Genomic DNA, 14,663 nt, shown 5'->3' on the forward strand with positions numbered 1-14,663 from the left:
TTACACAGTAAGTGCCAAGCTGCCAAAGCTGTCAGAGTGGCTTTTCAAGGTTTAGTAGTCTTAAAGGCAATGTGGAACTAAAAGGGGGTACAAGTGTACTACTGGAGTCCAAGGAAAAAAGATGAACCGGGGGGGAATATAACAGAATCTGTTCTCTGCGGATTGGTGAATAGGGCAAGATCTGTTGCTTAAACTGCAGCAAGGAAATCCAAGGTAGGATTGGATAAAAACTTCACTTGCAGAGACAATGAAAACTGGATTATCTGGGAAATCATTAAAGGTGTTTAAAGAATAGGTTAGAAAATATAGCTGTCAGGAGTAGCTTTGGTCAAAGTGATGTCTCTGGGGACTGAAAGATGAATCACTGATGTCCTGAATTTGCCTCAACCCTGCAATCCAAGATTATCATCCCAGCACATAGTTTAGTAAATATGGTCTGTCTGGATGTATCTTATTCTATCATTTTCTTAAGAGGAAGTCTTATGCATGCACACACTACCAAAATTACCTTTATAGATCCCATCCCACCCACCCAACTGAGAATTTCCTCTGTGAGCCTCCAGGAATCCTCCATGATCAGAGTCAAAATGAAGAAATGTGGTATTCTTCAAGCCTTCTTTGTCAATAACATCCAGAAGTCTGGCTATAAACAAAGCAAAACATCAAAATTATATCCAGAAATGCAGTCAGACTTTTCTTAGGTGTTGACTCAAACTTCAGGAAGACCAAGTCTTTCTATTAACCTGAATGAGTTATGTTATGAGATACCACAAGCAATGCAAAGTATAATCCTACATTAGAGAAATAATAAGAGCCCAATGGAAAACTGCTAAAAGTGTCCAAAATTTGTTCATGATGTCTAGAAACCCAGAAAAATAAAACCCCAAAACAACTGTAAAATAATATAAACGAATGATCCTTTTATTCAAAGTACTCAGAATACTGTCAGCTTTATGCTGTAAATTCCCTGAGTCAAGGATTGTATCTGTTGTGTAGCCTCAAGCATCCTGAAAGTAGTGCACACTTAAGTAGTGCTTAATAGTGGTGCCTAGATTCCTAATCATCCAAAACTGCTGTGTCACACCAGGAACTGAAAAGAGACTCTGAGATGAGGCTGCACACTACCAACCAAAATCTTCTCTTGATGCCAGTGACAAAAACTTCAGACTGCAGTTCAAACCTAACTTCATAAGGAATGCTTCAGTACTGATAACATCAAATGATATACAGAATGTGATTTATCTTTGATTGCTTGTCCTCGTCAGCTTCTGCATCAAACATATTCACCAAGAACAGCTTCCATAGCTCCCTCTTGTTGAAGCAAAAAGGAACAACAAAGTGAGGCTTAGGTTTAAAAACCTAATTGGCACTCAGAGCCTGGATTTAGACTGCAGTGAGTCTTCATGATGTACTGACTTCACGCAGTTTATCAAGTGAAACTCCATAGCTTTTTAACTTGATCTTTTGACCAAGAAAGAATTCTGGCTTATGCTTCAAAGATTATTATTTGATAAAAATGAACAAGCACACAAATCAGCCACTGTATAATGTAATATCATCAGAACCACTTTGATCTTCTGAGACTAGACAGAGCTGGATGAATGTCATACATTTTGATTAACAGCATGATCAAGCACGTTTGATTGTTTGACTGCATTCAACGCTACAGCACAGGTGTGTGTCCATTAAAGAAAAAGAACAGATCCTCTGAAGGAAATTTGAGCCTTCATCTTAAAGAAACCAAAAAAACAACCAACACCCCCCCCCCCCCCCAAAACAAAAAACAAAAAACAAAAAACAAACCCAAAGCAAAGAGGTGTGGTGGTGGTCTGGCATCCTCTGGAGCTAACTGTGTGTACAAGGCAAAAAGCGAATTCTGTGACAACCCCTTTACATTCTTTTTCACATTCAAATGAATGAAGGATTTTCTTCAAGATGGCCACTTACCCACCATCTAGTTCATCTGCTCTACATTATCTCCATTTAGGCCATGCTGGCTTCTTCCCTGAAACTTCTCTGTGGTAATGAGAGGGTTTTGAACATGTAAAAGAAAAACAACAAGAAGAAGTTTTTTTATGTTTGGTTGTGAAATGAAAGAAAATAGTAATTTCTCTGCTAACTCACTCAACTCAAAGTATAACAGTGATATTGTAGTGACTATCACAATAAAAATTATTTTTGTGGTCTAAATCAAAAATTTTTGATTTTGACATCTGTGCAGTTTTGAGGTTTTGGGAGACAAAGTGGATTAAAACACCCCTCAAAGATGTTGATTCTGTATCAAGACCAAGATAGTAATGGGCCTTTTCTCTTTCTTGTTCCAAATTAGACATGTGTAGAACATTAAATAACTGGGAAAGTTCATAGCCAAAAGTGACAGACTCTCAGAAGCAAGGAGAACAGTACTTGCCAGCATCCAGACAGGTAGCTCAGCACATGCCAGCTGCCTAACCTAGTGGTGTATGACTCAGTCATGATATTATTTCTAAAAATCCTTAAAAAGGCAATACAATTTTTTGTTACCTTTCAATGAATGAAACTGCTTCCTTCAGCATATTAAAACTATTTTTTTTTTCTCTAGGTTTATCAGTTGTTCAGTGATATCGTGGTTTCTCGTCAGGGTGCAGTTCCAGTACTTAGTGAAACCATAGCTGGAGAACTGGGAGATGAAATACAGAACACCACAGATGGCCAGACATACGATTATTTTCCATTTTACTGAGAATAAATTGGTGAGTTTTCCAATCAAAAGAGTAAGCACTGAAAGGATGATCACCTGAGTATAAAGCCAATATGTATCTTGAAAACTTGGCCAGTTCATGGTCACCTGTGTCTTGACGCTTATTCAGAAGGGTGGGAGGTATGCCATAAAAATTAATCAAAGCCGTGATTTAAAGGGTGATGGCAGTGATCACAGTGGGATTTGCAGTTCTGACCCATATGCCACTTCCCTGAAAATATAAAACAAAGATCTTCAATCCAGCATCATTATTCTTGGGTGTGTCTGCCTGTACGCCTAATGGGTTGGCTGCACTCCTTGCTTAAGGTGCAGCCAAGGGAGGACCTGGTCTGGAATGGGGACAAACTCAGGGAACAATTGTGCATTGGCAATTTGTCTGCCTAGAACAGCTGTTTTTCCTCACTTATCTGGTAAAATTCCTCACAGGGCAGTGGTCCAGCTCAGAGGCTTCCCTGAATAAGAAGTTCTAATAATTGATGCTTATTATTTTTCACATTAATGGGTCACCTGATGGGAGAAACCCTTGTGCCAAAACAAGCAGCTAAGCACAAAAATATGAAATAATTTATGCACAAATTCTATCTGACCTTCACAATCAAGGAACAGATTCCGAGAAGAAGGTGTACATATTGGCTCTGTGTGTCTATATTCATCCTGAAATAGTAACAAAAGTAGGCCATTCCAATTACCCAGTACAATTGGACATATCAGAGTATGTCATACGCTGATGATCAACCTTAATGAAGTCATATTACAGAGCAGTGTCATTATCCTGACATTGAAGGCTGGATAGGCTTAGGGACTGTTACCTAGATAAATAACTTCTGAGAACTGCTAACCAGTTCTACACTTATGTATTTGAATGTAGTTTACAGCATAAGCAATAGAAGACTGCAGTGAGCTAGGGAAAGTTCACCACTTTGCACAAGCTGTTGTGAAGTCAGCATATCACAAAGGCTGACTTCAGTTTAGGAGCTAAATAACACCTCAGTGTGCCGCAGCCAAGTAGAGGTGTGAAAATCATGGTAATTACAATTAAGCGCATGACATCATTTACATCAAAGAGTTTAAAAATGACAAGTGATTGAAAGACCCAGCCTTTAATTGCTGTTCAGACAAATTTAGCAAAGAGTGAATAGAATTGTTCTTCTTGGACTTGTATTCTGACCAGATTCCCACTGAAGTCAATGCAATTCTTTCAGCTGTTCCTTGTCAGAGTCTCATTTTCAGAAGTAAACTACTTTTAGAGCTAAACTGTGACAACAAACAGGATGTATCAATAAGCAGAAAATGTAGCCACCAGATATATTTAAGACCAATGTGGTATCTGGGTACCAGACAACATGTTTCTACCATAATGGATCAGTGAACATCTCTGTTGTTCCTAAACCAATGTGTACTGGGCAAAAAAGATTCTTTCCTTTGCATTTGTTCGTGTTTGGAGTGTACATCTACATATTCCATATATCTCCATGTTGGATTTTTCAGATATGCTGTGCTGACACTGGGGCTTGCGGATGGTGTTATGAAAACCCTGCTGATTTTGAAAGTTATGCATACAAGAAATTCCACTTCAAATGATCCTAGACATTTTGGCAAAGAAAAATATTTACAGCAGCAGCTTCATTTGAATAGCAAACAATAGAAAGGCAGCAAATTGCTATGTCTCTTTCCTACAAGTGCTGTAGAATAACCTTGCTGGTGCAGTATCCTGCTAAAAGCAATTTCATTTGTTGGGAGCCCTCCAGAACACCCCTTACCAAAAGAGAGCCCACCGGTCAGTGCAGGATGCCGTGCCTAGGGAAGAATAGCAGTCTTTAAAATAAAAGAAGCAAGATTTCAGATTTTCACTCTTCTCAGATTGTTTGTGCTAATGCATAGGCTTCAGTTACCTAAGCATAGAGCCTTTTTATAAGCCATTTAGTATGCCCCCAGATTGATTCTGATTGACCCCCAGAACGATGTTTCCTCCAAGCCCTACATAGCAGATGCCTCAGCTATGCTAGTGTGTCTACAAATGACACTAAGATGGCTGTGTTTGGACATTAGGCATTACAATTGAAGTTCTATCAAAACCTGAAGTGCTATCAAAGATCGAGACCATCTTAAGAGCCTGAATGTGCGCAAGTCCATGGGACCTGATGAAATCTATCCGCGGGTCCTGAAAGAGATGGAGAATGAAGTTGCTAAGCCACTGCCCGCCCATCATATTTGAAAAATCGTGGCAGTCAGGTGAAGTTCCAAACAACTGGAAAAAGGGAAATATAACCCCCATTTTCAAGAAGGGGAAAATGGATGACCCAGAGAATTACAGACCAGTCAGCCTCACCTCTGTGCCTGGCAAAATCTTGGAGCAGATTCTCCTGGAAGGCATGCTAAGGCACATGAAAATCAACAAGGTGCTTGGTGACAGCCAGCATGGCTTCACTAAGGGGAAATCCTGCCTGACCAAGCTGGTGGCCCCCTACGATGGGGCTACAGAGCTAATGGATAGGGCAGAGCAGTTGTCATCTACCTGGACTTGTGTAAAGCGTTCGACACTGTCCCACACGACATCCTTGTCTCTAAATTGGAGAGACATCAATTTGATGGATGGACCACTCGGTGGATAAAAAAATGGCTGGATGCCTGCACGCAAAAGGCTGTGGTCAATGGCTCAATGGCCGGCTGGAGACTTGTGTACAGTTCTGGTGTCCTCAACATAAAAAGGACATGGAACTGTTGGAACAAGTCCAGAGGAGGGCCACGAGGATGATGAGGGGACTGGAGCACCTCCCGTAGGAAGATAGGCTGAGAAAGTTTGGGCTGTTCATCCTGGAGAAGAGAAGGCTGTGTGGAGACCTCATAGCAGCGTTCTGGTATCTGAAGGGGGCCTATAGGGATGCTGGGGATGGACTATTCATTAGGGACTGTAGTGACAGGACAAGGGGTAATGGGTTAAAACTTAAACAGGGGAAGTTTAGATTGGATATAAGGAGGAAATTCTTTCGTGTTTGTTAGGGTGGTGAGGCACTGGAATGGGTTGCCCAGGGAAGTTGTGAATGCTCCATCCCTGGCGGTGTTCAAGACCAGGTTGGACGAAGCCTTGGGTGAGATGGTTTAGTGTGAGGTCTCCCTGCCCGTGGCAGGGGGGTTGGAACTAGATGATCTTAAGGTCCTTTCCCACCCTAACTATTCTATGATTCTATGATTCTGTATGGATACTGGGGAGGGACTCTTCATTAGGGACTGTAGTGACAGGACAAGAGATAATGGGTTAAAACTGAAACAGGAGAAGTTTAGATTGGATATAAGGAAGCTTCAAGTTCTTTACTGCAAGGGTGGTGAGGCACTGGAATGGGTTGCCCAAGGAAGTTGTGAATATTCCATCCCTGATGGTGTTCAAGGTCAGGTTGGACAGAGACTTGTGTGACATGGTTTACTGCGAGGTCCTGCTGCCTGTGGCAGGGGGGTTGGAACTAGATGATCTTAAGGTCCTTTCCAACCCTAACTGTTCTGTGATTCTATAAAACACAACATTAAAGGAAAAGAAAAGGGGTGAAAAATATAAGAAGCTTAAATAGAATAAAAGACTTACAGAGTCAGTGGTACCCACTTCTGAAGTGTACAGTTCATGATTACATTTCTCCTTTAGTAAGTCAAAAATCACACCAGAAGAGCTACGCTAATTATTTCTGCCATATGTGGTGGCTAAAGTTTTCTGTCAGGAATTTACACGGCTGAAGTAAAACTGTTTTAAACTGTAATTGTGGAGAACTCTTCCATGGTCTGACACACTTCGCTATGAAAATTTTGCCAGGATACTAAAGATATTACACTTAATATAATCTTAATACCACTGAACATACAGTGTTGACACAATTTTGTTTCTTTGTGCTTCTACCTCTGTGTGCTTTTCACTGTTTAGATTTTCACCCATTTTTCTGTTGTCATCTAGCCACATTGAGTGTGCTTTATGTGGGGATTTTCTCACAGAAATCTATCACTAAATCAGGTCATCTTTAGTTTTGCCCATCATTGAGATCCCAAATCCTTAGATTAACTGATTCTTAAAGTGGTTTATTCAAAGGGTTTTTTAATAGCAACAATGGCTAGACAAACTGCAGTGATCCATTAGAGAGAGGCCCAACCTGATCTGATAGGGTATCTGCCAGTCAGGAAAGCTGCTTTGCTTGGAGTACAGACAGCAGCTATAGCAATGTGCTGAGAAAGTCTCACTCTGACCTTTGTCAAGCCATCAGTATTAGGGATCTTAAAGAGAAAAATCCCATCTCTGATAAAAATGTATCACACAGAAGTTTGTAGTATCCCACTCCTAGTTTTGTCAAGGACCTCACCATCAAATTTACAAAGCTCTCTGTTTATCTGCAAAAGCTCTATTGCATATTTTTTGAGATACCTTGAGTACTTAGAAATTATTTTTCCATGGATGCATGTGTTGTTATAATAAAATGAGTGGGCGGGTTGGCAGGGGAAGGCATTTCAGGTCTATCCCATATCTAAAGCTCATGCAACATGGTGAAAAATGATCCATTAATAGATGCAGTACAACACAATTTCCAAGAGTATAATAGGTTAAATGCAGGATATACATATATATGTATATAGATGCACAATCATTCTATCAACTAATCTATATACAGATTGTTGACTGCACTGGAGATAAATATATCACATAAACTGAGCTGTCATTTCATAAACAAGCCTACTGGAATTGTTAGATGATATTAAATCCTAGTCTCAGTCCTTCATATCTCAACCCTGGAGTTGTGGAAACTATAAATTATATGCCTGACAAGTGCAGTGTACAGACATTTGCAAAGTTCTGACTGGATATGCTAAAGATTAGAAATTCAAGAATGCTGCTCAAGCATGCTGAGTAATAACAACTATTACTCCAGCAGGAATTACTGTATAACATTTATTTTGTACATGATTTGAAAAGAGATTGATCTATCTAAACTAATCCATTATTCATAGAACCATAGAATAGTTAGGTTTGGAAAGGACCTTAAGATCATCTAGTTCCAACCATTATTAATGTATTTTCTAATACTAAGTGTCATCAGATTTGTTTCACTGAAATTCACCAGGAAGGGATAATTTATTTTTTGAAACACATTCTTACCTCATTGTATCATTGCCATCACAACCGACATCTCCAATACCAAGATGATTATCCAGTATCAGTAAAAAACTGGGCTTTGAATTTGATACATAGGTTCTTGGAAACAAGTATAAAATTAACCAAGTGTTTAGGCAATTCCTGAAATCGAAATTAAAGAGACAGTTTTACAAAAACATTTGTAAGCTTTATAGTAGTCTTTAAGCTATTAAAGTCTTATGGGGACTCAGTATAGATGCAAACAGCTATGAAATACTGCCAGCAGATGGAGCTCCTGAATACTTACAGAAGATCTTGAGTCTTCTAAAACCAGCATTACCTATTTATTAGTTTATTTGAATTTGCACAGGAAGTTTGTGTGCTACACAGAGCATCTGGAAAGTGCTCCTTCAGCCATGGGACCATCTGCAAAATCAAGGTTTCAGCAACGGGATTAAACTTAGTTTTCTTCCTAGAAGACCCTGAGAATATTTCAGCACTTCTCAGTTGCTGAATGTGTTTGTAAGAGGCAGCTTACAAATGTTCACCTTAAGTAAAATACAAATGAAATATGTAATGAAATGGCTACTAGCGGCTTACTAGGTACCTCAATGTGATAAATGCATAGTAAATGTACCATACTATGTATTATAAACAGGCGCAGCTACAGGTCGGGCAAAAAAGAGATTCAGAGCAGCCCTGCGGAGAAGGACTTGGGGGTGTTGGTCAATGAAAAAACGTACATGAGCCAGCTTCAGTGTGCGCTCACAGCCCAGAAAGCCAGCCATATCCTGAGCTGCATCATAAGCAGCGTGATCAGCAGATCAAAGGAGGTGATCCTGCCCCTCTACTCTGCTCTTGTGAGACCTCACTTGGAGTCTTGTGTACAGTTCTGGTGTTCTCAACATAAAAAGGACATGAAACTGTTGGAACAAGTGGAGAGGAGGGCCACAAGGATGATGAGGGGACTGGAGCACCTCCCATAGGAAGATAGGCTGAGAAAGTTGGGGCTGTTCATCCTGGAGAAGGCTGCGTGGAGACCTCATAGCAGCGTTCTGGTATCTGAAGGGGGCCTATAGGGATGCTGGGGATGGACTATTCATTAGGGACTGTAGTGACAGGACAAGAGGTAATGGGTTAAAACTTAAACAGGGGAAGTTTAGATTGGATATAAGGAGGAAATTCTTTCGTGTTTGTTAGGGTGGTGAGGCACTGGAATGGGTTGCCCAGGGAAGTTGTGAATGCTCCATCCCTGGCGGTGTTCAAGACCAGGTTGGACGAAGCCTTGGGTGAGATGGTTTAGTGTGAGGTCTCCCTGCCCGTGGCAGGGGGGTTGGAACTAGATGATCTTAAGGTCCTTTCCCACCCTAAATGTTCTATGATTCTATATATACTCTTAAACTTCTATCATGTCCTATAGAAATAGGGTAAAAAGCCTTGAAATACCACTAGGTATGTCAAGTGCTTTCAAATTTCAATTCCTTCAAATAGGATTTGAGTTAGAAATAGCTAATCCTGTATTAGCTGCTCTTGGATTCTCGATGAGTTCATGAGGATAAGGTGATGGGGAAGAGAGATTAATTTGCATTTTCTCAAGCACAACCCTAAAAGACAACAAATGTCTTTTCTTACCATTGTTTGCCCTGGTAAACTTTCTGGTTTCCCCTTGTATGAAACAGGTACACAGATGGCCACGTACATTCTGTTGAGATAAAAATTAAAAAGTAAAAATCAGAGTCCAGTAGCTGTGGTGATCTTGTCTGTGAGGTTGCTCATTACCTGCCCTGCATTACCGTAATCATATTGCAAATGCCTGTGGCTGGCTAGAACAGAGAAGGGCATAACTGCTGGGCCTTGATTACATAGTCCTTACATTCCTAAACATGTTTGCAGAGCCTGTTGAACTGACGCTACAAGGCAGAAAGGGCTCTTGTGAGGACAAGCAGGGCCAGATAACACAACAAGCAGTTTTGCAAGTTCTGGCCTGTTCCCTGCTGCCAATGTCTCCAGGGGGACTTGTGGACATTTTTGAAAGAAGGCTAAATGTCTGTGGCTTTAAACAAGTGTTAAAGGTGCCAGTTACTCAATACGTGCACAGAACTCTTGACGTTTACCGAAAGGAAGGTTTTTACCATTTTGCAAACAAGAGAATGATAAGTAAAAATAAGATCTCATTTTTACTTAACCACAAATTATCTTTCATAGAATACCACTTTGGGAGGGACCTCACAGATCATCTGGGCCAACTTTTCTAAGCAAAAATGGCCTAGACTAGATGTCCCTATCCAGCCAAATCTTGAAAGCGTCCAAGATTGGAAACTCCATCACAACCCTGGGGAGATTATTCCAGTGGCTGATTCTTATTGTGGAATATTTTCCTCTTGGACAGATTCTGATTGGACACAAGAGTAACTTGTGCCCGTTACCCTTCATCTTTTCCATGTGAAAAGGTCCAGGAAAAGAATCTAACCCTTATTGTGAGCTTAGAAAATACCAAAGCTACCTCAGAAAAAGCCATCCTGGAAACTAATACTGGCAGTATAATTCTTTGGGAAGAGACTGTAACAACCTTAGGTTTGGATGACATCTAGTACTTTCAAATTTTATGAGTGGAAGCAATTTCTTTGCTGAAATAGAGAGCAAACCTAGTCACTTTGGACAAAGAATGGCTTGTGAAATGCACTCCTTTTCCTCATGAATGGCCACAGACTAAGAGATAACGTGGCACTGGAATCATGCAAACAATCATGCAGAAGTACATAGTAAACTGGTTCCATCAGGGACTGGCATATGCTCATCTTTGTGCTGTACACTGAAATAAATTAGAGATGACATTTATTCCTTCACTGTGAAAAGAGATAAGCACCTGAACTATCCCATCCATGTGAAATGCCCACTTTTCCACGCCTTTTCATTTCAAACCAGCACAAGAACAAAGATGCTGTTTGCTCTATTAAGGAATAGATTGAAACTAATAACAATATTTACTTGCTGTAACAACTAAAAGCACGTTTATAAACTCTTCTAAACAGAGAACTGAAAAGGTCCATCTTGACTTGTTGTTTCGTTTGTTTTTATTTCCCCTCCAAAATCAGCATGTTCTCCAGTGGAAAAATACAGCATGCTCTGAGAGAACGTCTTTCTGCCTTTTTGGTACATATAAACGTTACCGCTACCTTTCAATGTCAGAGAAATTCCAAACTGGCCAGAGTATATTCCTGCCCTATGTGTTTCAAAGGATGAGACATAGGACTAAAAAATTGCAGATGTTGTTATTCCTCACGGAAAAATAGCATTAAAAGAGTCAGAACATGGGGTCCATGGATGAGTTTTCCAAATAACATCTAGGTGCTTGTTTGCCTATGGCTGAGACAATATGGTCTAAAAAAAACAAGAATAGAAAAAATAAAAAAAATTGATTCTACTATTTTCGATAAGGTTGGTCATGCTTCCCCTTTCTGTTGGCAAGATCCTGAAGGGCACTACTGAGAGCTCCTCATTCTCCCTGCCAACTGGCTGAGTTAGAGATTAATGGGGAAGCAGCAAAATCCCTCTTAGCCAATGCATCAGCTGTTTGAAGCAAGATCTTACTGCTAATGCAGACAAGGCCAGAAGCCTAACGTCATGCTTTGAAAAGCAGGCTATATAAGTGTGAAACAAAGGACTCACTACTAGGATCTCAAATTTTGATCAGTATGGTAGCAGTACCTCAGAATCACAGCCTGACAGCAGTTCCCCTGAAGCCTCAGTGAACCATAGCTTGTGGTTCCATAAGACAGAGCTAAGGTGATGATCAGGCAAGTGAATGAAGGCATTAACCTGTGAGAAGGAAGAAGGAGAAATGGTTCTGGTCCTTACCTGTAATGGGAATGTCTTTACACTGCTTTAACAATGGAGACAGAGCTCTGCTTTCCCAGCAACCGGTAAGCAGCATTGCATTTGATGGACTTCAGGTGCATGATTAAGCCAAAACTATTGCAATGAAACTGTTCTCAGCCTACACTGAGCAGCTGAGCCATCACAGACTTTGGAAGCTGTAGTGGAGCAAAGGAGCCAGACTGATCCGGACATTTGATAAGCTTTCCAAACTGGTACAACAGCTCTGCTGCCTTCCACATTCTCTCCACACATTCATGCAGCAGACCCAGCCTGTCACAGCAGGCACTTTGATATTTAGACAGAGAATTTGTCCAACACCTCAGGAAAGCTATGAATTTCTAACCAGGAATGCATAGTGGTGGTATTAAAAGATACTTGGATTTTAATACCATTGGCTGTGCTTCCTGGTTTAATGCAAGTTATTTTAGGAGCTTTCTACTGAGGAAGTAGAAGTACAAACGGACTTGTTTAAAAAAATGCCCTCAAACATCAATATGGACATTCTTCTGTTAGAGGCCGATTCCTTTTAGAAAGAAGAGTTTGGCAAAACCTCACTAGGATGTGATGAATCCACTACTGGGCCCCTAGGGCTTGTGCAGGTTCCTTAACTGTTAAATGAATAAAACCAACTTAATTCATAAATCTAATTTGAGCTTCTAGATATCAGCAGAGTTTCTTACAGAAATCCCTTCTGTATGCTAGTAAGACAAAATAAATGACCATCAAGACTAACAGAAAAGGCCAACCCCTTTTAACAATGTGCAAAACTAACCCTCATCTCAATTATTCTTGTTCTGAAATCCCTTTTGCTCCTTGGCATGCTGAGCAGTCCTAATCCTCTAAGAAGTGCATGGGAGGAAGCAGGCTGGGACTTGCTCCTTTTCCTCTCACTCTCCCTCCTCCCTCCCATCCCTCCTCTTTCATCTGCAACACAGACTCCATCTGGGATCCTTGCCAGCAAACTGGAACTGCTGCACAGATTCTACATGAATTCCAGGCAGAGTACAAAGTGTTTATTTTTGAAATACTGGCAGAACATGGCTACTGCCTGTGCTAGCTTCCCTATCCAGTTAATTCTGGGCAGATTTGTGTCTCTATCTGCTCTATTTCAATGCCTCAGAAGAGATACTATAAATAACAATTATAACAAGAGGTGCTCTAAGTAATGACAATAATAGCCCTGTCAGTTTGTTTCTCACTCTGCTTTTCCAGCCTTCCAGAGAGGATAACAGGACTAGCTTGTCCTCCCCCTTCTGTCATGTTGGCTTTTCTTCTTTGTTACATTTTCAGGCAGAGTAGACCTACCTGTACTGAAGATATCTAGACAGCATTTTCTTTGCCCACCCCCAAGAACTGAAAGTTTAGTGCGTCCTTCCCCCCTCTTTCAGAACTTAACTCTTACAATAACTCCAAAGGTCTTGTGCAATTACTTGGGGGAGATCTCACCTATTTACTGTCATTTCAGTTCTCCAAGTTACTGGAATACAGTGAATGCTGAATTTAACATTGTGTTCTAGAAAACTCAGTAGGAGTCAGTAAGGTGGAAAGATGAAGCAGCTTAAACTATCAGACTCATTCAATACAGTGACAGGGAAAAGCAGGGTTGTTGGAAGTTCTTTATTCATTGACCTCCTTGAACTTACACCTATATTAACTTATTTTTACAAGATAAAATTTGTCATATTGGGCTACTTCTACCTATACCTATTTTACCGCAGTACTTGTTTTGTATGTCTGCTTACCAACTTGTTATGCTTTGTGGGGCAAAGATATTGGTCTTGAAAAGAAAAATAAAAAAATTCTCAAATCACAGCATGCTTGACCCAGTACAGAGGTAACAGCTGTGATTACTTTGTTGTCTTCAGCAGAACTAAGTTTTAAACAGGACTTTTCTGTTGTTTCCCTCCTCCGCCTTTTCTTAATTTATTTTTCTTTCCGTTTCACTGTTACAAAGAGAGCTTTGTAACAGAGTGGCAGAAATGAGGTCATTTTTATCTGTGCATTTTAAGCCCTGCAGTATTTCCTCCTCTGCAGCTAACCAGTTTTTCACTGTGCCTGAGCATAGGAAGCTTCTGTTTACTCCCTGCTGCATACAAACAAATTCTCTGCCAGCGAAAACTTACTTTTTGAGTAATTGTGTGTTATATAGTACCACTTTTTATCTGTTTTTTTTTTTTTTTCACAGATATGAGAGTACTAAAAGCACTACTGGCATCTATGTAGTCCCTTCTACCTTTGGCAAGCTTTCTGAGTGAACTTACAGTAGTGAAGAATGTATATTGAAAGAAACAGAAATTTGTGAAATTGCTTCTATGTCACCCTTATGAAAAAGCACTAAGAGTTAAGAAGAAAAGCATTAATCAACAAAGCTGGCTGACCGAGCAAGAAGATATTTCCAGGGGTATTTGGCAGGGGGAGGGAAATAACACAAAACAAACTAAAACAGCCTTTTTCCATTTACTAAAATCAAACCTCTAAAGTTCTATGAGCATGCTTATAATAAACTTTGGCTTCATCTACTCCTACACAAATACAGCTGTTAATACTGTTCAAAGCCCTAAAATCTTTGCTATTTCACTGCAAACCTCAGTGCAAAGTAACATCTCCTTAGAAAGCCTGGCTAGGATGACATTGCTGCAGGATTTTTGGTTTGCCTTTTTTGTTTGTTTGGTTTTTTTTTTTTTAACTAGTATGAGCAACATCCCTTTTTACAAGTGACTTTTTCCAATATGACTCTCAAATGAACCTTGTTTTTCCAGAACTGGCATTGAAATAGTGCCAATTATTAATCCAAACCATTTTTATTGGCATCTCACATGCAATAAAATTGCTTTCACCAAATTAGCATGCACCAGGACCACCTTCCGAGAAGAAAAGCCTTTCTAACTGTTGCAGAGGTATTCTGCACATCAACATGTTGTACTTCACGCTGTCTGTGAT

At 40.2% G+C, this 14,663-nt stretch overlaps 1 pseudogene; it reads right to left on the bottom strand.

Annotated features, from left to right (window-relative positions):
* Nucleotides 1-308: 308 nt before the first annotated feature.
* Nucleotides 309-12,983, bottom strand: LOC130600553 (arylsulfatase D-like; annotated as a pseudogene).
* Between the last annotated feature and the right edge of the window lie 1,680 nt (nt 12,984-14,663).

This window comes from Pezoporus wallicus, unplaced genomic scaffold (genome assembly GCF_028554395.1).
Source record: "Pezoporus wallicus isolate ANWC-B61680 ecotype Strahan unplaced genomic scaffold, APGP_CSIRO_Pwel_v1 contig_2372, whole genome shotgun sequence".
In the NCBI taxonomy this organism is placed as follows: Eukaryota; Metazoa; Chordata; class Aves; order Psittaciformes; family Psittacidae; genus Pezoporus; species Pezoporus wallicus.